The sequence below is a fragment of the Lissotriton helveticus genome, chromosome 4_1 (assembly GCF_964261635.1).
Source record: "Lissotriton helveticus chromosome 4_1, aLisHel1.1, whole genome shotgun sequence".
In the NCBI taxonomy this organism is placed as follows: domain Eukaryota; kingdom Metazoa; phylum Chordata; class Amphibia; order Caudata; family Salamandridae; genus Lissotriton; species Lissotriton helveticus.
Window position 1 is genome coordinate 647956246 of NC_136063.1, and position 27965 is coordinate 647984210.

The window sequence follows — 27965 nt, forward strand, 5'->3', positions numbered from 1 at the left end:
CGGAACTGCCAAGACCTTCTCTCTTTCCGGAAAGCCTTGAAGACCTGGCTCTTCAGACAAACACTGTAATAAACATTCCGTCCTCATCATCTACACTTATGTTACTGTTGATTCTAGCGCCAAGAAACCAATCGGTGATAGTGCGCTTAACAAATATTTTAATAACATAACATAACAGAGATCACAGGTGGCATGCAGTCAACTGCTGAGTCGGGATAAAGCAGTGGACATGGTAAGGGGGCTTCAGAGGAGGCTCTGCAGGGGTCTAATGAGAGTCTCCTTTCAGTGAGCTCAATTCATGAATAAAGACTGATTCCGCCCGTGTAAGAAAAGCATCCAGGGTGCCCACAACCCCTGGGCCTCCTGCCCCCTTGCGATTAGCCTTGTTCATACTACCTTAGAGAAATTCAAAATGCACTACAAAACTACAATGCTTTACAAATAACAAGCAAGGCTGATTGGGTCCTGGGGGACAGAGAGTTTGTCGAAAGAGGGTTGCTCTAGCCCTGCCTCCTCCTGGCTCTAACAGGCGCGGACGGGCCCACCATTGGCCCAGACACGCCCATGCGCGTCCAGCACTGCAGGAGCCCTGGCCCCCATTTTGAGCTCCTCCTGGCGCTTACCGATGCATTGCGCGGCATGCGCGCCGCACAGAATGCCGGGATATGGATTCTTTAGGGCTCATGCGGCAAGGGCGGTCCCACAGCGCAATGGCGGTCTCACTGTGCCGCGCCGGTCAGTAGCAGAGATCCCGGACTGCACAGGTAGGAGAAAGGCAATCACTCAGTGGGCTCCCACCCCGCGGGAGCCCTGGCCCTCCTTTTGAGCACCTCCTGGCGCTTGACGGTGCAGTGCGCAGCGTGCACGCCGCACGGAATCCCGGGAGATAGAGTCTTTGGGGCTCAGGCGGCATTGGCAGTCCCACAGCGCAATGGCGGTCTCACTGTGCCGCGCCAGTCAGTGGAAGAGATCCTGTATAGCACAGGTAGGAGAAAGGCAATCAGTCAGTGGGCAAATACATGATTATTTGTTCTTGTACAATTATGCTTAGATAAAAAGTTAACTCAGAAGGGCCAGTTTGCCCAGTCTATTGGAAACAATTTAAAAGGGGATACCAGTAGTCCTTATCCCTGGTTGCAGCTGTTGTACTATAAATCACGTAAATACTTCTACTAGGCAAGGGCTTTGCAAATAGCTCATGTAAGAGAACACCATCAAAACTACGTGCTCGCTCTGCTACTGGATTCAAGCTAGCCTGGCGAATGAGGGGTGATCCCCCGAAGTCGTTCCAGGAATGCTTGTTTTCCGATCTATCGAGGACCTGGCCTGGCAGTTTGGTCTGGATTGTTCCCATGAGGAACAGGGTCAAGACTGATTAGCATGAGGATGGGTCCAAAGTGGGGTGGCATGGTGAGCGGAAAAGCAATGGATTTAACCCATGTGTGTGACTGGGGGAGAATGTTTGACAATCTTCAGCATTCCGTCCATCCTCTTTTTGAGTTGCTAGGAATCCTCCTAGCCACACAAGAATATGCATCAGTTTTCAGCATTCCAACATTTATTAATTTTAATGTAATACAATTATCATGTGGCCTGAGGGCTAATTTCAAAAAGATAAATAGATTCCATATGACTGAGCAGGGAGACAGCGCCTACATAGCACTGTTTAAACATTGCCTATTTCAGAAGAGAGCCACAAACCAGAGTCTAGAAGCCTAGGGGGTTGCTGGTAATGAGATTGGAATTAAATGTAGCACCTTGTGAGCACGGAAATATAGGAACCAGTAGCCAGAGAAATAATACACCATAAACACATCCTCAGACGACATAAATCAGCAGATGGGAAACAGTACTGAAGTAAAGCTGTATAACAGCAAAACCAGAAAGCAGAAAGAAGTGGCAATTACACCTTCCAAGGACACACAAGTAAGTGCAATGGAAACAACTCTTAAAAACTAACCTCAACGACACCCCTGATGGATGGCATGGACCCTGAGATCACTAACACCCATTTGTATTTAATGGTAACAATGTATTTGAGATGCACAGAAATCTGATGCCAGTGTTGGGTGAGTAAGATGTGAGATTGAATTTGTTTCGACAAGAGATGTGATTATAGAATAAAGATAACCTGTACGTTTTGCTTCAATACATAAGGATGAGGTGATGTGATGATAGAGGTTACACTGAATGCTGAAGTACACCAGGACCATTTCATTCAGATGCTCTGCGGCTCAGGAGTGATGTAATTTCTCGGGGCATGCGACGCTCGCCAATATGTTTCACTTTTGCGCAGAGCATGCAGAATGAGGTACAGAACATAAAATTACACTTGGAATAGAGCTTGAACACTGAGATAGATATCAAGAGATATAAATGCACACGAAGCACCTGCATAGGCCTTTAAGTACATGGAGCGAAACAGACTGAGGGGCATATTATCAAGGGATTTATCTCTGCTTTTTTGGCTTTAAAAGCCAAGAAAGTGGAGATAAAATTATCTCCCTATCAGCAACAGGGTGCTAACACGCAAATTTGCATGTTAGCACCCCTTTTCTCTACGCTTCCCCTTGCATCTCTAATGAGATGCAAAGGGGGCGTTCCAGAGAAAAATATTAGGAGAAATGTTGTTAAGCGACATTTCTCCTATTATCAAGGATTTCGCTAACCCTGTTAGTGATAAAAAAAGCTGCGCTAACCGCAGTTAGCACTGCTTTTTTTACACCTGGTATTTTCCTGACTTAGCCATGATATCCTATGGAAGGTGGATATCATGGCTAAGTTTGTGAGCCCCTATCATCAAGCTAACGCCAAACTTTGAGAGATTATCGTTGGTTTTCCAGCGATAATCTCTCATTTGGCAGTTAGCGCGAGGATTTTTATCACTTCTGAGATAAACCTTGCTAATAGCAAGTTATCTCTGCGATAATTTCCGGCGATGCTTAACGTTAAAAAATTCGTTGCTAAGCATGGTTAGCGATAAATATCGCTAATCGTTGGTAATATGCCCCTGAGAGACTTGTGGGTCTCCATGTCAGTGGCTGCATGAATGTGTAAGCAGAAATATTTATTTTTATGTAATTTTTTCAAAGTTCTGCATACCAATTTACAGTGCTTTCAGAGCACTTGCTGGATGTATGGCTATGAATAGTGGATGGATCGGATTGTAAACATACATGGATTAACTGATCAGATAGATGGATCAGTGAATATTATTTTTACTATTTTGTCAATCTAGTTTCTGCTTTCCCTCAGTGGCGAGTCGGGGTGACGTGGAATGCGAGCACGCAGCACTCCTTTGTCTGCCCGCACACCTCCAGGTGGTGGAATAGATGCTTCAACATCAGGTCTATGAGCCTCTGGAGATCAGGTGTCAAATGCAGTGGGGCCCACAGAGCCATCTGAGTTTTAAGGCATCTCTGGGAGATTTTAATATTGAAGTCCTTTGACACCAATGGAAGTGGCAGAAGGCTCGCCCCTTTGGGGTCTATGAGTCTATTTCATACCTACAGCAGGACAGTGACTTTGCCGTCCAAGTAAGATTAAGGGAGGGAGCATCAGAGCGAGTCCTTGGAGCACTGAGGACATGTGCTCAATGGAGGTGCGTTCTCGTCCCATGGTGGCATATAGCTCACCAGGGGATGGGAGGTTATTACTCAAAGCCCTCTTACTGGATCCTCTGCAGTAAATGCTTATCCCTTTGTCGATAAAATAGAACATTCTGTTTGAGACTTTTCACCTGTCTCATGTGTTCCACTAAGACAAGCTATAACTCATTAGAAGTCAATTTCCTAAAAGCTGGATGGCAGCACAGAGCACGAGGTCAGTTGCACCAAAGTACTTCAGAGTTTTTTGAGGAAGTGGGGGCCTAGTAGTGAAGTCATGTGAACCAAGCATGCAGAGGAAAGGGATGGTTCTGGCTGCGATGAGTTGTAGGGGATATGGTTAACCAGCCGGATGTGTGATGATACAACGCGTACCATCACAAAGCGGCATGTTACATCGCGGTTTTAACAACGCAAGTCGTTACATCGACTTGTACTGTAGGGCACTGGACTAAGGAATAGTGTGAATTACTATTCCAACTCCAGTCTACGTACAGTAGGGAAGGTGTTGGAATAGTAATTCACACTATTCCTTAGTCTAGAGCGCCCTCCAGTACAAGTCGTGGTAACGACTTGCGTTGTTAAAACCACAATGTAACCATACCGCGTTGTAATGGTTACGTGGTAAAGGATGTTTCCCAAACAAGCCTAGTACGCTCACCACTGTTCTTTCCCTCACTAGCGCCACTTGCCCATGGTCAGTGTAGTCTACAGATGGGAGACTCACTTTGTTTCACCACCCTCCGTTTGTGCACCAACTTGAAGGTCACAATTCTGCTTAACGAACTACATGAAAAACTTGTTTGAAACCAGATCTTACAAAGCCACCAGCCCAAAGCCTAGAAAAGGCTGTGGCCTTGGGAAAGAGGGATCATGAGACCCTTAAGTCTAGACTATTACGTAACGACTTGGGCAACCATAACTAGATTATAGAAGTAATATGGTTATCATTTAGATTTGTAAGCCCTGTTAATGGCTGCTCAAAAATAGCTTATGAAGCTCAACAAAAGGAGCTCAAAATAGCTCAGGAGGCTCAACAAAACTCAAACTCCCAAGGCATGATATCCTTCTCAGGGGATTCCAAACTTAATCCCAGATACCCGAAAATGGAACTTGTGTCTCTCTTATCGGCAAAATATATGCATAATATATGCATAAATAGCTTTGCACTCTGAATAGGATGAATGGGGCATTCAACAATTTTTGACAGATGTCTTGCAGTCACCACACCCTAAATAACTTCCTCCGTACCTTATGAATGCCCTGGTTACTCCTCTTACTGATTAATTGTCTTAATGGCCTTTACCATCTACCCATATGTTTCAAGTAGAATCCTCCCAACACTTATCCTTCGTGTATTTTGATTTTGTTCCCAGCCATTCAATCTGAATCTCTTATATATTGGTACATATGCCGTAGGTACTGGACAGTATGGCCAATTGTAAATCAGACAACTAAAATCCTGCATTTGAGAACAGTCCTGGGCACACGTAATGGAGATATCACAATGGTGCAGAAGTCTTTGTACAAATAACAATTGCTGTGGTCAACACCAGTATTAGGTATGCAAGTTTATTTAATGAGGCAACGACCGTATTGCAACAAACAACCAGCCGACACGTGTTTCATCACTAGAACTCTTCAGGGCTGTATCGTATGTGGCGGGGTATCAAGAGCAGACCCCTATTAACCGGTATTAATTCCAGCCCGGTCTCAGGTGTACGGAGGAGTTCAAATAGTGAAGAGAAAAGTCGGTATTCTAAGTCTTAGGATGCAAGGTGGATGCGCCACGCCACGTGGAATGGCAGGTTTGGAGGTACAGACCGCGGTGATAAGCTGGGCAGGATGCCGGGGAAAGAATGAGAAGTGTCGAGGCGGGTACGCCCGATGTCCGGTGGATGCAAGTGTTCCCAGGAGCTTTGTGAGTGAGTGTCCAGTGTCTGTATAAGGGGAGGCTATTTTTGCCTGGATGCAGCGGGTGCCCAGAGCCTGCAAGGGGGGACGCTGTGGCTGATCCACCAGGCGGAGCGTCCAGGAAGGCGGGTGCACCTGCTGTTGGAGACTGCGTGCGGGGAGACAGTGGAGCCGTCTGGGAGCTGCGGGTGGCCTGGATTTTGATTAGTTGCTAGTCAGTAACTACCTAGGAGACTCCTTGCTGGGCCTCATTACTGCATCATATCACATATCACTACACCTTTTTTCTCTAACAGCATCCTGTGACAGTCACTAAGTCCTTATGAAGAACTAGAGTATTTACCTAGCTCACAGAATGTGCATGTAATGGGAGAGATGTTGCTGGAGAAGGCAGGTTTAGAATCATTCAATTTCCTGTGCAGAAAGATGAATCTGTATATGAAACTGACTCACATCTCTGCTGCTACAAGTTCCGGAAATAAACAACCCCGAAAAAAGTATTTTCCATATACTTGGATTATATATTTTAAAAATTCCCAGACTGTGAAAATGTTGCAGTCCATTGTAGTTTTCACTGAGTTTTCAAATAAATGCCTTGTTTTACTGTCAGATTTACAATGTTACTTATTTTAAAATAAATTTCAAAGGACCCCTTTAGAAAATAGTAATTTATAAGGGATACAGAGAGATTTTTATGGACAACAAACACATATTTTGAATATGTTATTAATCATATCCTTATATCTAATTCACACTAAAATTATGTTGAAGTCAGTGTACGTTCATGCAGATACGTGCAACTACTGACAAAAACAAATGGCAGAAGGAAAAAGAAAAAGAAATGTCGAAGCAGCAACTTATTCTAGGTTTCTCGCTACCTGTAGTAGCAGAAATTCACTTCTAAAATTCGACTCCGATGCAACTAAATGGAAGACTAAAGCACTTTCTCTGTTTACCAAAATTCTATTTTCAAACGAGAATTTATTAGCAACAGCCAGAATGGATTGCTTGAGAAAACAGATGTGTACTGGGATTCTAGTCTAAAGGAGGGATACCTCTGATCAGTTAAGCTCTTTAAAATATGTTACACAATAAATGATTAAAACCTTACTTTTTTGAAGTTATAATATGTATTATTCCTAAATGGTCATCTACTTTAGCCTGCCCCATAGAAAAGGCTTCACAGTGAACAGGTCCTATTCCAGCAACAAGGCATTCAGGAGGGTCTCATTTTTGTCATGAATATAGAATGTTAGTACTCAAGTTGTTCATTAGAACTATATGCTGAAGCTACAGAAGAACCCAATAAATAATCTGACAGAAAGCTTTTGGTGAAAATACATGTTTCACTCAACATCACAGACCTTTTTGAGATATCTGAGAGTTTATTGAAACTGTATCCTGAATTTAGCTTCCTGTGAACTACCCATATTGTTCATTAGATAGCCATGAGAGTAAATCATTTTCTCTCAAACATTGGTGCATCAAATACCAGCAGTCTGTACAACTCGCCCTAATTTCTTAACAGAATGTGTAAACATCAACGAATTAGTTATATTGTGACTTACAATTTGTGCACACCCTTTTTTATATGCCTCCTTTTTTAACCGTCACTACCAAGCATTAACCACAATGCCTTTTAATAGGACAAAAATGTCAGTAATGTAACCGTTCACCTAAATATTATCCTGAAACACATGCAACGGAACAAACATTTGTGTGATTGCAACACCAAATTACATAACTTTCCAAGGGGAGCACTGAGGTAGTTAATGGCCAAGGTGGGGTAGGTCCCTATGCATTGTCTCAGGCCCTCTGATGTCCCCTCAACCAATAGCTACTTGGGAATGCCTTCCTCCTTGGATACCATTGGTTAAATATGTTACTCAGGGGACCAACATGGGGCAAATATCTTCATTCAAACATGGAACAATATTTTTTTTTTTAAACTCTTTTTATTTTATAAAAGAAAACAAACAATCAAGGCAAAAAAACATTACAGTACAGGCGCTATTTCGGAGCAGGAAGGAAAAGGCAATAGCATTACAATGCAAGTCAATGAACAAAGATCTGGGGGGGGTAGAATCAGGGGAAAAAGTCTAAAGATTTTAAAAACATATGAATCAAAACAAGTCATGGAACGTCAGGATCAGGGCGAATGTGAACCATCGGGTACATCAGGAAGGGGTGGTGTGCATATATCCCCTCTATAGGAGTTCCATTGGTTCCAAATTTTCCCCCATTTTTGGGGCCTACCTCGTGCCACATACACTGTCTTCTCTCTGAACATACACCAATCCATATTTTCCTTCCACACCGAGACCGCCGGCGGGCGGGGAGCGCCCCAAAATTGTGCAATGTCTCGTTTAGCAATCATTTGGCCAGGGTCGCCCAACGGGTCTGAGCCACGTCATAGTCATTCGGTTCCCATACATTCAGCAGACACCGCCTAGCTTCCGGTTGTATCTCAACTCCCGTAACCTTTTTCATGACAGCATGCACTCTAGTCCAAAACACAGCAACCTCCGGACATTCCCAAATGATGTGAAGGAAAGTAGCAAGTTGACCACAACCACGGATACATAGCCCATCAACAGAATAACCCATTCGAATCAGTCGCGGGCCAGTAACATACACACGGTGCAAAATCTTGAGTTGGACTAGTTGAAGACGGGCCGGTATCGCGACCTCTTTGGGTGAGGAAATCGCGGATTGCCAATCCTCGTCATCTAATAGTAAACCGTCTCTGGTCCAGACCTCCCTTAAATGTGTTAACAGGTCAGACCGATCATTAATTAATTTCTTATAAATCAAAGAAATCGTGCTATCGGGCATCAAGTATCCGATCCTCCAAGGGGGAAGATTCCGGAATAACGGTCCCAACGGGGAAAACAGAGCCCAACGCATGACGAACCTGTAAATAGCGAAAAAATTCCCGATCACTCAAGTCATATTCTGCCTTCAGGACCTCAAAAGTCTTAATCCTATCCTTAACCCAGAGATCACCGACTCTACTGATACCAATCATATCCCATTTCTCAAAGCCTTTTGTCCGCCATAAACTCCCCAGCTTGCAAGAATCGTACAAGGGGGTCGCCCGGGTCAGTCTCCCGCTCCACCCCATTGCCGCATTCGCACAATTCCACACCTGCACGGCGATCTTGGTAGGACCAGTAAGCGTCCGAATTGCAGATCTAGAGTATAGCGCCCTATTATAGGTCCCTCCCGGTAAAAGCCACCTATCCATCTCAAATGCGGGATCCAAACCCGGACCATACATACCGTGATTAATTGCACTCAATTGAGAGGCCCAATAGTAACGCCTAATATCGGGAAGAGCAATACCGCCGTCATACCAGGGAAGAGTAAGTTTAGGGAGGGCGATACGGGCACGCCCATCCCAAATCAGCTGTCTTTGTAGACTATCCACTTCCCGGAAGTATTTTGCCGGAATTGCGTCAAACGTATTATGGAGCGCGTATAAAAAACGCGGCAGAGACATCATCTTAAAAAGGGTTGCTCGCCCGAGGGGGGACAGAGGAAGGCCGCGCCAGCCAACCACGTCAGAACGCAACCATTGTAGTGGAGGGAGTAAATTACGTTCATATCTGGCTACGGGGTCCAAAGTGATAAAAATCCCCAAATATTTGAAACCCTCTTGTGTAACCTGTATTGGACAACCACGCAGCAATGCAGGGGCGCCACCCGCGAGTACGTATATACAAGACTTGGACCAATTGATCACGAGGCCAGAATTGCGTCCGAATGAAATCAACACATCAAACAGCACGTTTAACGACTTTTTGGGCGAAGTAAGGTACAACAGAATATCGTCCGCATAGAGCGATATGCGATCTTCAAACTCAGGGGTCCACTGTATACCTCTCATCGATGGTTCCCAGCGCAACCATGCAGCCAGAGGCTCCAAGGCGAGTGCAAAGAGGAAGGGAGACAACGGACAGCCTTGCCGAGTACCCCTTCCCAAAGCGAAGGGACTGGATACCCGACCATTGACCACTACCTGTGCCAACGGAGCCTCATAGAGAAGTTTCACCCAGCTAATAAAGCCAGAATCAAAGCCGAATTTCGCCAAAGAGGCCCACAAATATGGCCACTCCACGGTGTCAAAAGCCATCGTGGCGTCAAGAGAGACCAAGATGGCCGACTCCAGAAGATATGGGGCTCTCGCGAGAGCGCCGTGTAAGCGTCTCAAATTCAGAGCTGTGTTACGGCGCGGGATGAATCCGGATTGGTCCGGATGGATCAAGTCACTAATCACATTAATTAGACGGTTAGCTAGTACCTTAGCAAGGATCTTTGGCTCTGCATTAAGAAGCGAAATGGGTCTGTAGGACGCACAACAAGCCCTTGGCTTTCCCTCCTTGTGAATCACTACTATCGATGCAAGACGCTGATCGTAAGGGGGGGAGCCAGTATCTCTCGATTCCATGAACATACCACGGAGATATGGTGCAATCCTATCCGGACGCAACTTGTACAACTCAATGGGAAGACCATTGGGACCCATAGCCTTTCCGGAACGAAGGGAACGTATAGCAGTAGCTATCTCATCTACCGAAAGTGGCGCTTCCAGCAGCTCCCTGTCAGAGTCCGACAGGCACGGCAATGAAATATCTCTCAACAAGTGGTGAGAGTCCTCTTCAGGTCTAACAGAGACTGGTGAATAAACCTCACGAAAATGATCAGCGAAGCACTCGACTATCTCAACCGGGTCAGTCACACGCATTCCATCAGGCCTCTCAATCACCGGAACAACTCGACTCGCTCTCTCTTTTCTATCCAACCAGGCGATCAACTTCACGGCCTTATCCCCTACATCATACAGCCGCCCCTGTCGCTCCCTACTCATGAGTTTAGCGGCAATAGTCACTAAGGCCCTATAATCAGACTGTTTGAGATCGAGAACATGAAGTTTGTCTCGGGTGACCCCCAACTCCAACTCTCCTTCCAGTTCAATAATATCAGCCTCCAGTCGGACCACCACCTCATTTCTGCTCTTTTTAGCACCAGCAATCAATGATAAGGCCTGTCCACGAAGGACCGTCTTAAATGCTTCCCATAATGAGACAGAAGAAGACACCGATCCCTCATTCTCAAGAAAATAGTGATCAAGAGACTTGACAAGTTCAGCACGGGTCTTAGGGTTATGAAGATACCAGGGGTTAATCGGAGCCACTCGACCCCCAGTGCCCGGATTAATGTCCATATGAAGCCATACGGTAGAGTGATCCGAAATCCCCCTAGCTAAGTGCCTAATCTCTTTTATCAATGAGGCCTGTGCTGCCGGCATCAAAACATAGTCCAACCTAGACAAGCTGCCATGGGCACCCGAATGGAAGGTAAACTGTGTCCGACCAGGGTGCATCACCCTCCAGCAGTCAATCAAGCCCAGAGTTTCCAGGAATCCACTCAACCATGATTGGGACCTCACGAGATCTCGGGGGGGATGGCGGTCTTCCACACCAGAAACAACAGAATTAAAGTCACCGCCCACAAGCAGCATACAGTCCGGGAGTCCCAGAACCACCTTCCCCAAATCAGAAAAGGTCGAGGACTGCAAACCAGGTGGGACGCAGACAGAAAGCAACGTGATAGTCTTCCCCTCCCACCTACCAGTGAGGGCAGCGTAACGCCCTCTATCGTCACACATTACATTGTCAACCTCTAGGGCAAGGGAGTTCCGAACAAGAATACCCACCACCCTGGAACCGGAGGTGAAACCAGCATGGGCAGCAAGATGATATCCCCGCCTATTCATAGCATGACAAGTGTTTCCTGCAATAACACTACATCAGGGGAAAAACGTTTCAAGTATTGCAATAAAACACCCTGTTTCATCCTGTCCCCCAATCCATTAACATTCCAGCTTAGAAGTCTCAACCCCCCTACCCCCCACACTCGAAATGGCAGCAGCGCCCTCCCAACCCGCAGCGCAGCACCCAAATCAAATAATAATTCAATACGTTGCCTTGAAAAGAACTAAAACACACCCCAAACACTTCCCACCCTCCCCCCCACAGTCCCAGGAAACAAACGCCCCCCACCCTGCACCCCTGCGTTAGACTCAAAAGCCACCCCAACTTGCAGTGTGCCTGTCGCCCTAACATGAAACTAATCTACAAAAAGAAACCCAGAGGAGGAAAGAGTCCCACCCCCCCGCCACCTCGGGGTATACACAGAAGACTTAATAGTACGGGAGACGTCTAACCACAGTGACATATAATGAATAGTGTCAAGAACTCGGGAGCACAGCTCATTCCTGATCAGGTTGGCCACCCTCAGCTCCGCCGGAATGTTCCATGCGATCTCGTCGCTCAGGCAAGGAATCAAGCCAGTCACTCACTCTGTCAGGGCGATCAAAGAAAAATGTCCGGTCCTCGTATTCAATCCGTAGTCGGGTCGGGAAAAGCATTGCATATTTCAGTCCCATGTCCCACAGTCTCCGCTTCACTCCTTGGAACTCCATCCTCTGTTTCTGAACAGATTGCGTGAAGTCCGGGTAGAAGCTCACAGTGGTATTCTCAAACTTCACCGGGCCACCAGTTCGCGATGCCTGCAGGATAGCGTCTCTATCCCTGAAATAGAAGATTCAAGCAATAATTGGGCGCGGTGGAGCACCGGTTTTAGGTTGACCACCCGGAACTCTATGCGCACGTTCAACGGCAAAGAATTTGCTGAGGCCTTTAGGAGCGAGATGCGTGAGGGTGAGGTCTTCAACAAGGAGATCCGTGGAAGAGCCCGTGGAATTTTCTGGAACACCAATGATGCGCACGTTATTGCGTCGCGCCCGGCTTTCAAAGTCCTCCAGTCGACGATTAAAGAGGTCATTAGAGGTCCGGAGAGTACGTACCTCCGTTTGGAGGTCAGCGACATCCGTAGTGAGGCTGGAAGTCTTTAAGTCCAAGGATTTTACCTTTTCATTGGTCTTCGATAAATCCATTCTGATAATATTGACGTTGATGGCCACTGTGTCTAGCTTGAGGGCGATGGCCTCATATTGTTGGTCCATAGAAGTCTTCATACCAGTGATGGCACCCATGACGTCTTCCAGTGTAAGATCAGCCAACATGGCGGGGTCCTCGGTCACTTCACCCCGATTTCTATTCGCCCCTCCGGGTGACACCTTAGGCTGGGTGTAGCGGTCCATGACGTTCGTTTGAACGGGACCACCTCGGAGAGGGGTCTTGGTTTTGCGTTTATCGCTGTCGGGTTTGCCTGCCATAGCGGGCGGCAGCCCCCAGGAAGCGTCCTGGATCTGGTGAAAATGATTTGTGCGGTTTCACCCAATATTACTGATAGCAAGCCAGCGGGCACACGGTGTAGATCACCGACACGCCGCCTTGGGCCCACAGTAAATCCAGGGTCCGGGCGCAACACAGGCTATTACAGCAGGATAGAAATGCGAGAGGGTGAAGATCCGAAACCGAAAGTGAACTCGGGGCAGCAACCAGGACTCCGTCACCGTTGTTGTTGAACTGTAGCCTGGGCACTCAGACCACCCGAGGCCCGGTGGTGTCCATGGGGCAGGCCTCAAAGGTTCAGAGTGACATAAGTCCGGTTCCCGGAGTCCAAATCGAGTTCTGAAAACAGCTCGTATGTCAGCTGGGTTGCGTCTTCAATAGCCCGTCGATGTTGGCAGGATAATATTCAGGATAATTGCGGGAGGTGGCGAGGGTCTCGGGAGCCCTGGGCTCACGCGGCCATCTTGGATGCGCGCGTAGCTCCTCCCCACATGGAACAATATTAAAGGCAAGTTAAAAGTAAACGTGGGCTTTTGGCTGTTTCAATACATATTTCAGCTCACTCATTTATTTTTGAATGTCCCTTCCCCTTCCCTTATTCTCCATTATTCCTACCTGTTTCACCACTCTAGAAGAGGAGTGAGTAAATAAACTGAATTCAGATGTCAATGATTTCTGAACTAGTCCCTCTCTCATGGGGCTTTTTGCACAATTATTTCCTCATATGATGCGTTGCCGCATAGCCCCATTGTCACTGTATGGCAAAGATGAGCAAATAAATGCTGCTTTTAGTGGATTTAGTCTGTCGTTATTTTTCTAAAGATTCCCGTGCAAGAGAAATCCCTAAGTTCAAGTAACTTTGCTTGGAGGATGCACAAACATGTGTGTCTGAAGCCGAGGCAGGTTTAAATCTAAAGTAATACCTTTTTCAGTGTAAACAAATTCCAAATCCTTTAAAAAGTGATAGGAGCGCAGTAACTACCAGCGTGAAGCACTAAATGAGCTAACTGTAAGAATGCATTAAGCCTTAGAACGGAAAACATAATCCTCTCTTGGTCGGCTATCGTGCTCTGAAATGAACGCAACCAATTACATTAAATTCATGATTCTAGCACTGTGAGGATGTAACCTCATCTACCACATGTTAAAGCAGAGAAGGCATGTGGTAAATTGCTCTCCAAATGGCAATTTTAGTGGGAAATGTTGTTATGTCACTGTTTAATTTTTCAATATTGACACCTTTCAAATGTATTCATAAAAATGAAAGATATTGTTTATGTACACAATCTTGGGACACATGTCGCTTACATTTGTGAGCACATTTGAGAATTTCAGTGTGGTCATAATGATTAGCAGGAGTGTGAGAAAGTGGACCCTTTTTACGTGGTCATCTCCATTGCTTCAGACTGATGATGTTGGTCTTTGACTCTGTGCATGGAGATACTGCTGTCTAGGCCCCAGTGCATGTCCTTTGACCCTTAAAACAAGGTTACATTGGCTAACTCCAAATTGACCTATTTACCTTTCTGTTAAGGTGGTGCAGAATATGGCGCAGAAAATAGACCAAATAGACCAATGGCTTAGAAAGGTGCATGTCACATGTGGACTGCAGCGCTTTGTGTACCATCCACTTGTCTGAAAAGGAACACATGGCTTCAGGCCAACCATTAAAGCTTGACTGCTGCAGCCTGATCAATTTTGACAGGGGAAAACCATCACCCCATATTCAGTCATCCCCACGTAGAATTCATAGCCCACAAGGTAGGGTGCATAGCATGTAAAACATGTGACATGTAGTAAGTTAATGTCATCATGTCCCTACAGTGACAAGCTCCACAAGCTGTTTTCATTGTGGAGGGACCTCGCTGTCTTACTAGAAAACTGTAGTAGAGATTAAAATAATAATAGCTCTCCAGCTTCTGTTTGGCAAGTTTAGATCTTAGTGAAAACTGCTCCCAGGGCAGGGACAATTCCTTGGTGTGGGGAGGTGTTTCTCTTCTGCTGGCAGGAAGATCAGTTGGGGGTGGACCTAGGAGCCTTGCTTCGTTCAAAGGACCTGGCTTGTTACAAGTAAATGACAGGCAACACCTGGAGAGCACCAGCTTTTTTCTTAATGGTCAGGCTGGCAACAAACCCCCTAGAAGGAGATCTAACCCCAGAACTGGTTTTTGAATGACAACAGTCAGCTGACCTCCTGTGTGGCTACAGGGACCCAACAAGCTGCTAGTGGCCTTTACCCTAATGTGCCTAGCTGACCTGTAGTAAATAGACCCAGACTAAACCCTGCTGGTGGCCTCTGCTGAGGAGAGTCTTGACCCCCCCCAAGTTTTGTGTCTGAGGTCTGGGGAGCCATGACTGTGTATGACTGGACTTCTTCTACACAGCAATAAATAAGTTCCCTCGTAGCCTATCAATTCTTTACATTAGAACATTGTTCATATAAGATTTCTCAAACATTTATATACAACAGTGACACACAAAATTGGAATTTTCCATTATTTTTATTATATCAAAACTTCATTTCTTTTATCATTTTTATTTTCTTATTTCTTTTTTTATATGTATTTTCTTCATGAAAAACAAATTGTACAAAATTCACAGAAAATGTACATGATCATTAGATACCATTCCGATTAACACGAATCTTATTCAAAAAAGTGAAAAAGAAAACAACACCCCTGGATTGACTTCAATAAATACAACCATACCACAACCACACAAACTCATACATTGTCACACAAACTTTCATACACCCAGTATCTGTACACAGTAGGGGTTTATGTATAACAAAGGCACCTCTGTGAAGAAATAGATCTTAGAATTCAAAGCACGAGGCTCAGCACAAGGTCGATGCGCATTTCGGTTCATATAAGATTTCTCAAACATTTATATACAACAGTGACACACAAAATTGGAATTTTCCATTATTTTTATTATATCAAAACTTCATTTCTTTTATCATTTTTATTTTCTTATTTCTTTTTTTATATGTATTTTCTTCATGAAAAACAAATTGTACAAAATTCATAGAAAATGTACATGATCATTAGGTACCATTCCGATTAACACGAATCTTATTCAAAAAAGTGAAAAAGAAAACAACACCCCTGGATTGACTTCAATAAATACAACCATACCACAACCACACAAACTCATACATTGTCACACTAACTTTCATACACCCAGTATCTGTACACAGTAGGGGTTTATGTATAACAAAGGCACCTCTGTGAAGAAATAGATCTTAGAATTCAAAGCACGAGGCTCAGCACAAGGTCGATGCGCATTTCGGTGGAGTAAAGATGATTAGACCATCTTCCTCAGGACCTTTCCAGATACCCACATCAAACTCTCAGCTACCAGGGGACAGAAAATATAAGACAGTTTTGGGTGAAAGGTTAGTTAGCAAATATTATTATCCTCTCTAGATCCACAACCAGAATCCATCCGGATCCGCAGTTGGAGTAGACTCTGTAATCCAAAAATATTCTCCTTGATCAAAAAAGATTTTACTTATTCTTTGACGCTGTCATGTCTGTTCAGTTACGAAAAAAGGGCAGTAGTTGACCTCAGTATTTTAAGGGGAGGATATTCACTTGTCAGTCTTTTCTGTTCATATATGTTGTAAATGTTATTGTGGTTCAATTTGAAGAACTTTATTGGTTCCACTGTAGTAACGCATCCAAGTCTCTATGCGCAGGACGCCCGATGACAGCCCAACGATGTGAGCTGCCAATTTCGTTTTTCACTATTGCAAGGCTACCTGTCCCCATAGGCCAGAATGGGCAGTTTGATTATAACATCTTATAAATCCTAACTCACCCAGGGAACATGGTAGAAAAACGTATTTCGTATTACTGAACTCAGAATGTTAAAATACATCTTTTAGTGAAGGTGATTATTACATTCTGTGTTTGGAAATGCCACTTTTAGAAAGTAGGGATTTTCTTACCTAACCATACAGCCTGCCTCTGCTACGTTGTGTATTGCATGTCTGGTTTGTGAGTGACAGGAGGGCTTGGGCTCCAGCAGTCTGATTAGTCAGGTCTGGGCTGAATAGGACCTTGGCTGAATAGAGAGTAGGGCGTGGAGATTTCCTTTCACTCCCTTGAGCCCTCATAGAATAGAGAGTAGGAGGAGGAGAATTCCTTTCAGCTACCTAGAGCAGGTCTGCTTTCAACAATGCTGTCTCCACCTCCTGCCAGGAAGCTGCACCAGTGGGGACAGAACTGGTTTAGGCCAGGTACAGACACTCTCTGCCTTCAGAGCACAAAGAAATTAGTAGTTTAAATATTGGGGCCCAGACCCTAAGACTTTAGATCCCTTCTGGGAATCAAGACGAACCTTTGCCAAGGAGAAAAACCAAGGAGGCTGAAGGATTTGACTGCCCCTGTGCCATTGTGCTATTTTCTGGGGTTGGCCTGCAGTGGTTACTTATTTGCCAAGGAAAGGAGAAGGAACTTTTAATGATTTTTCATCAACTTGAAGAAGAATCTCCAAGGGCTTGAATTGTGCTTGCCTCCTGCTGAAGTCTCAGGGATACAAGACTTCACCACCAGCTCCCCCCTGACTTTCCTTGCTGGGAATTCTGTCTGCAGAAGCCTCTGTATTGTTGGGAGCTCGATGCGCGACGCAACAAGAGGAAGCGTGTCACCGATGCAGCTGCTGCCATCGCATCACCGGAGAAGCATGTCGCCGCCGCAGAGGTCACCATTGCATCACCAGAGAAGCGTGTCTCTGTCGCAGCTGTTTGTCATCGCATCACCGGAGAAGCGTATCACCACCGCAAGGGTCGTCGTCGCATCACCAGAGAAGCATGTCGCAAGGCCTGTCGTGGCTCAGAAGTTCCCAAGTCACTGGACGGCCATCGAGCGTGCACGCATCACCTTCACGACGTCGCACCACATCAAAGACGCCATCTTGTCGCATCGCACGGCCCGTCGCATCGAGGCGCCATCTTGTTGCATCATAACCGGAACGCAATACAAGATCGACACATCACCTCCTCTCTGGTACGCATCACCTACTTTGCGCAAGCACTGAGGAACAGACGCCTCACCTCCCCCGAAGCAAGGAACCCACACATCGCTCTCCCTGTGAACCTTTCGTTTGTCTTGCGTTACGCATCCAAAGGTACTTTGTGAGAAACGTGTTGCATTTACCATCAACTTTGAACTAAGCTATTTTTATCACTTAAAAGTCATTTTCATAAAACTGTATTATGGAATTTTGTGGTTTGGGTCTTGTGTTAAATCTATATAAAGAATACTTATTTTTTATAAAACCTGTGTAGTGTCCATCTGAAGTGTTTTCACTGTATTACTGTATGTGTTCACAAATGCTTTACACACTGCCTCTGAGATAAGCCAACCTGCTCATGCCAAGCAACCACATGGTTGAGCAAGGGTTATTTAAGGAGTGTAGCCCCCTCACCCTGACTAGAAGCAAGGGTCCCTATTTGGACAAAGGTGCAAACCATTGCCAACTAGAGACCCTCAGTTCTAACATTGCTGAAGGAGTTGATCTAAAGGAACAGACATTTCACTGTGAGGTTTTTGAAGGGTCCCTTGCACTGCACATCTGCACCCATATCTGTAAGAGTATATAGGAAGTCTATGAACACCCTGCCATTACATTTTCATTGGGTCTACAAGCAGCACCAGAACATTTTGAGAGTTCCCTTTTCTGTACCTGGCACACAATAGAGTGCTTGGATAACTGACTTGCAAGTACTTATTATAGGGAAGTTAACACTTCTGGGGTGTACTAGGTGTAGGGCACACTGCATAGCCTATGCCGCAGCACACCTTTAAATGGGTGAGCAGGGTCCATACTTGCCGAGTGTGCCCTAATATAGTTAATGTTCAGCCCCTAGTACTGCCACGAACGTGTGTCTGCCTTGGGACTGGCTTCAGTAAAAGGTGGACTGTCTGTTTGAAAAAGCCAGGCAATGTTTCTATTTGTAGGTGATAATGAGGTAATAGGAAGCCAGACTATGTTTCTATTTCTAGGTGATCATGAGGTAACACCTTTCAAAGATGAAAAGAGAGTTCAGGTGGGTGCAATGACTGACAGCATCCACCTGCATGGTGATGTCAGGGAGAGATCCATGGAACCCCTTGTCTCCAGCTCTAAGATTTCCATCTGATGGACACTGGTTGTGAGCCACCTCTTGGTGCTGCCCAGTCTGTACACCCCCTTGATGCTGCTTTTGCATGCGTCCACAGCCCTGTGCAATGCATTGTGGCAGCCCATATCTGTTGCACAAGTGTCTGCAGATCTTCTGTAAAATCAAAGTGTGCCGGGCACACAGAAAGCAGTCGCCCCAGAGCACTTAGTGTAATCCACCACCTAGTGTTGGATTGGTGGCTTAGGCTCCCCCCATAACGTATATGCAAAAGGGTGTACTCCAATGGCCTAAAATGAATGAGGGACATATTTAATGCACACATCACGCAAAAAAAGTGCTATGGGTATAGACCAAATAAACTACAATATGAGGTTTCAGCTTTATAATGCAAGACATATTTCAAAGTAGTTATTGCAGTTTTCAACATAGGTATCGCTTGCAATCTGACTAGCAGAACATAACAAGTATGCAGTGTGCTACCCTGTCACTAGAGGAAGATCAGTGAAAGCATACAAGTGTATTCTGAACTGATGTATAAAAGGCTATTTCAGTTCATTGAAGTGATTATGATGTGTTGGAAGCCGGAGTCCCTGTCCCGCACCACTGTCACCAAATGCGAGACCCGGGACTCCGCACTCAACATTAGGCCAAGTAAGGACACCGTTAGAGATAGCCCTGCTCACCCCCTTAGTAGCTTGGCACAAGCAGCTAGGCCTATCTCCAAGACACGAGTGTACTGTATGTGCAACCACACCCACAGCAACCCCCTGGTGTCACCACAAATGGACTCCACACGAGTTTGATAAAAACGAGTATAAACTTTATATGAAAAGATATACAATCAGACCACATGAGGCTTGCTGGTAGGTTCAAATCCCAACCACTGCTTTCAAAATGCTATGCTGGTCCCAATGCTAGAATCACACACATTGCAATGGACAAACAATAGTGCACTGCGTAACGATACAATCCTGTGCTGGGCAAAGGAGAAATAATACAAAGCGTAACAATACACTCCGGTACCTTGCAATGGGAGAAATAATGCAATGCGTTCCGCTACAATCATGTACTGCGCAATGAATGATAATCAGTGCGTCACACCCCAATCACATACTTTGCAATGAAGAAATAATGCAATGCGGGCAGCTACAATCATGTACTTTGCAATTAAGGTATAATGCAATGCGTAACTACAATCATATACTTTGCAATGAAGAAATAATGCAATGTGGGCCGCTACAATCCTGTACTTTGCAATGGAGAAATAATGCTATGCGTAGCGCTACAATCATGTACTTCATTATGCAGAAATAATGTCAGGTGTCATAAGAGAGTCCGGCAGTTCGTTTGCAGCAATATTGGCAATGTGTATTTTGATAATCAGCCTCTTCGATAACAGTTGCCCCCCATGTGTATCAAGGATGACATAAAGTATAGCTCCTTACTCTGGCCCCAGTACTGCCACTCCTTTCGTCAGTACGGGCCCCAATCTGGGCCGAAGCAAAGGCTCACGTCATCAGAAGGACTGAGAGGCTGAGAGAGTGTCCCTCTGAGCCCGCACCCCACCCAGGTAGTGATCCACATTACATGGGGGCACCACCCCACTCTCCTGTCCTTCTTCAGCGAACTGGGCCTTCCGTAAAGAACTTTCTCAATGGGACTCAGCCGCTTGGCCTGGCAGCTCAGCTCCTTCGGGGCTGCTGGTCTGGGCCACGCTGTTAGGAAGGTCTCAGGCAGCCGCAAGGCACACGTACCCCATGCCCCTGAGACTACTTGACTCCGGGTGCACATTCACCACAGCACCCTTCGGGTCTCTTCTGGCACAAAGCTACACACACAACGCTGATGGGACTCAACATCGACTCCGAGTGCATGCTCACCAGGTACTCCTTCCTGCGGCCTCAGTTGGCACCAAGACACGCACACCGCGCTGCAGAGACTCACTTTCTTCCGGTGCACACGATGATCTGCCAATCACCTCCACAGTCCCAGGTTGCATAAAAGCATGCACACTGCTTCACTGAGACTTACTCCAATTCCGGTACTCGATATCCAGGCGCTCTTCACCAATGCCTTCGACCACACCACAACACGCTCACGGTGTCCGAGCCTCACTTCACCTCCGGTGCACTCGATGAACAGGCGCTCTTCACGAGCGCCTCCTGTGCACCACGACACACACCCTGTGCGTCCGAGACTCACTCCACCTCCAATGCACCCGTTGATTATTCGCTCCTCACCAGTGCCTCCTGTGCACCACCACATGCACCCTGCACGTCCGAGACTCACTCCACCTCCGATGCACACATTGATCAGGCACTCCTCACAAATGCCTCCTGTGCACAACGACAAGCACCCTGCGCGTCCGAGACCTACTCTACCTCCGCTGCACACACCGACGAGGAACTCTTCAGCAGCACCAGTGGTGCACCATGACCCGCACCCTGCACGTCCAAGTCTCAATTCAGCTTCAGTGCACACGCTGACCAGGCACTCTTCACTAACACCTGCGGTGCACCATAACACGTAGCCAGCACGTACGAGACTCACTTCACCGTCGATGCAGACGTTGACCAGGTGCTCTTCACCCATGCCTCCTGTGCACCACGACATGCTCCCAGCATGTCCAATTCTCACTTCTCCTCCGTGTGTCCAAGATCACAGAGCACACCTTCCGAGGGTCTCAAGCTGCCACAACACGTGCCCACCACATCACTTGAAACTTCTCCGGAAACTTTTATGTTCCTGTGTTTCAAAACAGGGAGCCAGTTTACCTTGTGCCCTAGGGGTAACAAGACACAGCACAAAGCACAGTCTTCGTCAAGCAGGGGAGCCCAGAGAACCAAGCACAGTCCCAACAGCCTCTTCCTTGGTTAAAACAGCAAACTGCAGGGCAGCCCCAGATCACACAGCAAGGGTTGGCCCTTCCCCAGCAGTCTCTTCAGTTCTTCTTTCCTTAACAGAGGTTCCTCTTGACCAAAAAATAGCTCAAGTCTTTTCAGTCTCAATCCATTTCTATTCCATTCCAATGTTCAGGGGTCTCAGCTCTCTTAGTTATACCCCTAAATATCTTTGAAGTTTGTTGTGCTCAGGGGTCCCTGACCCCTGCCTAAACCAGTTCTGGGTGTCTCCCTCCCAGTGTCACCTTTCTCCCTTTAAAACTGGGGGTCTGGATCCTTAATCACTCAGTAGGAGACAGGTCAATTGTTTTAAAGCAGCAACCCAGGCTTCTTCACCTCCCGGGGCTTCTCCTCGCTTACTCTCTGAACACACAGTGACAAAACCACTTTCATAGAAAGATGTGTTATGAGACTGTGAGTTCATACATACTAAACTTCACCTCTCCATTTTAAACTTATAGGAAGCTAGGCTACCAAAACACACTACCCAGCCTCCCCCAATCTGTCCTATGGGCAGGATGGCCTTTTACCAGTGAAAACTAAATGGAGTGTTTTTCACTGTCAGGACATAGCACGCACCTCGGTATATGTCCTGCCTTTTACCTACACTGCGCCCGGCCCAAGGGGTTTCCCAGGATCCACCACAGGAGTGCCCACTGTGTATGCAAAAGGGAAAGTAAGGCCTAACAAGTGGATGCACTTGTCAGGACAACATGCTAACTTAGCAAACTGTGTGCAGGCCCTACACTGCAGGCCTGAGTTCCCTGCTCCGCCCGCCTTTGCATTAGTAGCCCAGGCACACAGAGTGCTCATCACTAGGGACTTTACTAGTAAGGCAAACATACCAATCATGGCAACCAATTACCATTACACTTTACATGGGAAACACTTGTACTTTGACACTGATCAGCCGTGGCAAGTACCCAAAGCATCTAAATTGGGAACTCTATGTCAGCAAAACGGTCAAGGGGGAAACAAAAAGTTTAGGGAACTTTAGCCAAAAAGGCCAAGTCCTACATGATGGTATTTGCATGTTTTATGTAGATATTACTGCAATCCATATTTACATTATAGACACCTTTTGAAGATTCATCATTCAACCCAATAGCATATCAAAGGACATAGTAGTTTGTTCTGTTAGTAGAAGGCATGCTCCTTGAATAACAGTAAGTCTTGATGTCTATTTGAATGTTGTATTGCAAGGGAGTTCTACTGTGCCATCAAATGCAGGGTGTATGTTGTGTGCAACATTTTAAGCAAAGCAAGGAAAAACTAAAGAAGAAAAAAAATTAAGGGGGAGAGATATAGGCATCAGCTAATCTTTATATAAGGATTCTGAATGCTCTGCCCACATGGCAACATTGCACACCATAGCAGCTGACCGAGGTGCTCGTATTTTTTCAGGGTATCAGAGGTAGAAAGAGTCAACAACAGCTGGTTCTACTTAAGGCTGTATGAAGCTGCCTCAAACTACCACCATAACTCTCTACAATAGGACACAAGATAGCAACAAAATGGCAAATTTGAATTCTTTGTTGGGTTGTGAAATCCCTCACACTGGAGCGGGTAATTTCCGTAGTAAATGTGGGTTTGTTTGTGGTGACATTCATTAAGTTGAAATATTTTCACAAACTGAAGACGTTCCAAGTTTGCCAGGCAACTGGAGATACAATTGTTGAAGGTTAATGTTCAACCCTTTTAGCATAAACCAGTGTATTCTACAACATCCGGTACTGGTCTACTTCAATCATCTTCAACTGGCAAAGTTGACCCTCTTCTGTAATAGAGAGACAGTTGCATTCTTTGCCAGCGAATGGTGTCTCTTCAAACTCGCTAAGATTACCTGCTTATATTCATCAGTTTAATATCTGGATTAAAAGCTACACTCTAGTGAGCCGCAGAAAATCATTGATCATGCTTCAGTAATACCAGTGATGATAATATTAATAATAATCATCATCATCATAAAAGGTATTATGGCCCCCAACTGAATAATAAAAGGATATCACAAGCCATAGAGGAGTTCCAAATAGAGACACAGGGATGAAGGCACCTTGTTATGGCTTTGTTATTTACCCAATTGTGGTACGTTATTCCTTATCATCAATCATACATAGAAAACTGCAACAACCAACCCAGGCTTAGTTTATCAGAAAAAAGTAAGAAATATAACTTCTGTGCATATCTGAAACAAACCATTAATGTTCCCTTACCTCATATATTTCCGAATGAAATGATCTTTGAACCAAACCATCAATGTATGAACACCACTGCAAAGGTTACATTACAGAGCAAAACACAGGATGACCGAAATGAAAATCAAATCAAAATAATCACTTTATTTCTATTGCTACTGAAATGACTGCAAATGAAATTATCTCTCATCTATGCGATCAATTTATGAAAACCACTGCAACTATATTACTCATAAATGTCACATAACACCGCAATACACATCAAAACAGAAATGAAAGTCAAATCAAATTAATAACTATACTCTTATTTCTACTCTCAGAAAATACTACTGTCATTTATTTAAATAGATTACAGACATGTTCACTTCCCTTTAAGCCCCCTCCCAAGTAGTCCAGACAACACTGTTTCCCAAATGGCTTGCAAAAGAAGATGACGCTGTGGGATGGCAGATCAAAAAAATAATGCCACGTCCTTAGGGCATGGAAACCATTTAAGGTGAATCATCATACTTAATTTATCCCAATTATGAAGCACCAGATTCTTCAGTGCGTCATAAAAGGAGTAAAGCAATATTCAAACAAGACTGATGTAATTCCATGATGAACCAGATAAGAACATTTATTTTCGAATTACGAGAATCTTTATTCTTCTTGTTTTTTCAAATAACACAGTCGTAATTTTGTCAAATTTATGAGAGTATGGATCGTCAACAATGTTCTCATCTTCAACAACTTATAAATTTTTATCTTACCATAACGCGAGTATCACGTTCCATCTCACTACATCTTTCCTACTTCACAAAGTGTAAACATCCAGACTATTACTGACATATTGAGGTGAACATATTCAAAACACATAGGGCTTAATTACAAGTCTGGCAGTCCATGGACCGCCATACTTGTGGGGGCACGTTGGTGGTGGCTTCCCAACTGCCCTATTACATTAAGGGGGGTCGGACCGCCATTGAATCAATCAATCATAGCATTTATAGCGAGCACTACTCACCCGTGAGGGTCTCAAGGCTCTAATGAGGGGTGGGGGGTAGGGGGGGTGCCTCTACTGGTCGAACAGCCAGGTCTTGAGAAGTCTTCTGAAGTTCAGCAGGTCCTGGGGCTGTCGCAGGTGGGTGGGGAGGGTGTTCAATGTCTTGGCGGCGAGGTAGGAGAATGATCTTCTGCTCGGAGATCGTTCCTTTTGGAGGATGAGTGGAACGGTGGAGAGGGAGAGGTCAGTGGAAGGATTGTATTTGTATGTTTAAATCGTATTGAAGACATACATATTGGATTTAAGAGACTAGAGGGGAAGTCTCTTTTGGGACATTCGTTGGAAGTATTTTGAGAAATGTGAAGGTGCAACAATGCCGTCCTGAAGATGGTCTCGGGGATCTTGTAGACCAACGAGGGACCAAAACGTTGACGCACAAACATCGCCTTGCTTATATGTATATGCTGATAGTACAGAATGCAAACCAGATGAAATGTTCTGTTTGACCTCGCTTAATATGGTGTTTTGGTTTCCATATGAATTTCAAGCAAAAGGTGTTTTGTATACTACGGGTAAATGAATGAGGAATACCAGTAGTATGTCCGTTGCCAGGTTGTGATTTATACTGAAAAGCTTTTTGAATAAAAAAACCCTTTATATAGTCCTGTGTTTATAAACGAATTCCTCGTATGGATGTATTAATGATCACTATTGTGATAATATTCTAAATAACAAATGTTGTAAAATGATTCCCCTATGGACAATGAGATTTTGTGCAAGCATTTCTGCATGAGTGTGCGTGTGTAGGTGAGATGCTAATCACGACTTACTGCTAGGGGAGGGCAGAGCAGAACTCCACAGAATTCCACTCAGTTTTTATGCAACTTTGCAGAATTCCGCATAGTGCAACTCCACGAGCTCCGCCCACCTTTAATGTAATACATTTTGTTAGTACTTCTTTATGCCTGTTTAAGAGAATTGACCATCTAAAATGCTAGCAAATAGCCTATCATGGTTGCATTTTTTCTTTTCTTTCATAAGGTTATTTATTTGAAGAGAATCTAATTTAAATGCACACAATGGCTCCATCAGCCCCACATGTAATATCCAGAGAGCATGATGCTTCTGATATCATTCAAAGGAAACGTTTTATGTGTACTAATTATTTCTGTTTTCGAACTCCAGTCTGTTAATTAGCAAAGTATTTATCCTCCTTTTAATTTTTCACTTCAGTGAAGAACTATATGTCCCCACTTCTGTTAACCAATGAGACTGCTAAATTCCTGTTTTCCAACATTCTATGTAATTTTTTACCTTATATGGTAAACGTGCATTATGGCTTTTGTGTATGTTTTATTTATTTATATCGATTTGTATTTAATTTTTATAAATTAATATATATTTTTAAATTATGTTAGCAATGATTTGGTTATTGTAATCTTGATATTTTGCATTTATACATTTTCTTTCCATATTTAAAGAGTTTTGATATTTTTGTATTCCATATTTGTTGGTATGTGTTTTATGTATACAGTGGCAAAACTTGTGTTTTCTATTTTTTTTAGGTTAATATTATTTATGTTGATATTTATATCATAGAAGCTATTTTGTTCTGTGAACAACATGTGAGTTTAGTATCAGTGAAGACTGTTTTACTTTTGCATTGACCTGGCTTACTGAAGTTGCAGGGGTGAAATGGAAGCCCCCTCTGCCTCTACGGTGCAGGGGGCCCCCAGGGTTTCTTGTTTTGAAGGGGGCCCTCTCACCCTTTAAGCCATGCCATTACATGTCTTGCTGAACGTGTGCACTGGCATGGATTAGGAAATACTTAAATGCTTGGGAAAAACACTAAATTTTCGCAAGCAGGCCCCTGCAGCGTAGGGGGGCCCAACCATTCAGGGGCCCCCATTGAACCCAAGACCAATGAATATCTGTGCAATCTGGGAGACACCAGGATAGCTCATTACATTCTGCAGGTGGGCCACATCATTTTGCATCACACCACTGTGTCCATGGCACAGTCATTATGAGTGTACTGTCTTGACTTCAGATATAAAATAATATCGTCGGCAAAAAGTTTCAATTTGGCCATACCCAAGATTGGAGCCTCGATTGCTACATTTTCTTGCATTCTAATGTCTAAAGGTTCTATAAAAAAGGTAAAAAGCAATGGGAGAGCGGATATCCGTGTCTTATCCCCCAATTAATTTTGACTGTACCAGCCCATTTTGTAATAATTATCCCTGTGCCTATGCACCCTGATAAATGTTTCGCAGCATTGAAATAACCTAGGGAGGAATACTAAGTCTACCAAGGCCAAAAATTAAAGTGCTCCAGTTCACCAGGTTGACTGCTTTTTCTGCATCGACCATCATAATACAGGCCGGGGTAGAATTAGTATTACAATAGTCCAAAGCCTGTATTAAAAATTCTGTATTTGCTGGCCTAGGTCTTCCTGCTATAAAGCCGGCCTGATCTTTGTGAATTAATTATTTCCTGTGCAGCAGATAAATAAACGCTGGGCCCACACCTTCCTTAAAATCTTATAATCTGAGTTGAGGAGGCTAATGGTCCTAAAATAATTAACATCCTTCGGGTTATTGTTCTTTTTTACAAAGCAGACAACAATTGCCTCTTTGAAAAACGAGGGAACCTGGCCTCCATTTTTAATATAATTGAAGAGTGTTTTCAAAGGTGGAGTCAATTCTTCTGAGAAAGCCTTATAAAATTCTTTAGGAAACCCATCCTCTTCACATGCTTTGGCTCTGGCTGTAGATTTAATGGTCGCCAAAATCTCTTCACTATCTAAATCTGATTTTAGCTGGTCTATCAGAGAATCAGATAGTCTAGGAAGGTTTACATTATCGAAGAACTCCTTCATAGTATCTTCCCCACCAGATATTCCGTGGTGTAGAGCTGCTGGAAATGTTCCAAAAAGATCTTTGGAATCTCATCACTATTTGTTGCTTCTATT